Source organism: Penaeus monodon, chromosome 15 (genome assembly GCF_015228065.2).
Source record: "Penaeus monodon isolate SGIC_2016 chromosome 15, NSTDA_Pmon_1, whole genome shotgun sequence".
Lineage (NCBI taxonomy): Eukaryota > Metazoa > Arthropoda > Malacostraca > Decapoda > Penaeidae > Penaeus > Penaeus monodon.
This window is the reverse complement of record NC_051400.1, coordinates 1,279,065-1,279,314: the sequence shown is the minus strand read 5'-3', so window position 1 is coordinate 1,279,314 and position 250 is coordinate 1,279,065. Positions and strand designations below refer to the sequence as shown.

The 250-nt window shown below is 42.8% G+C and overlaps 1 protein-coding gene across 1 annotated transcript in view; it reads left to right on the top strand.

Annotated features, from left to right (window-relative positions):
- Positions 1-250, top strand: part of LOC119582085 — a 36,499-nt gene that overhangs the window by 18,099 nt on the left and 18,150 nt on the right. The gene's annotated exons all lie outside the window — the stretch shown is intronic.

The following is a 250-nucleotide window of genomic DNA, read 5'->3' as shown; positions in this document are numbered from 1 at the left end:
CCCAACCCCCCCCCAAAACCCAACCCCAAAAAAACCCCCCCCAAAAAAAAATTTTTAAAAAAAAAAACCCCCCCCCAACCCCAAAAACCCCCCCCAAAACCCCAAAACCAAAAAAACCCCACCCCCCAAAAATTTTTTTAAAAAAAAGGGGAAATTTTTTTTTGGGGGGGGGCCCCCCCCTTTTTTTTTCCCCCAAATTTTTGGGGTTTGGGGTTTTTCCCCAAACCCCCAAAAAAAAATTTTTTAAAAA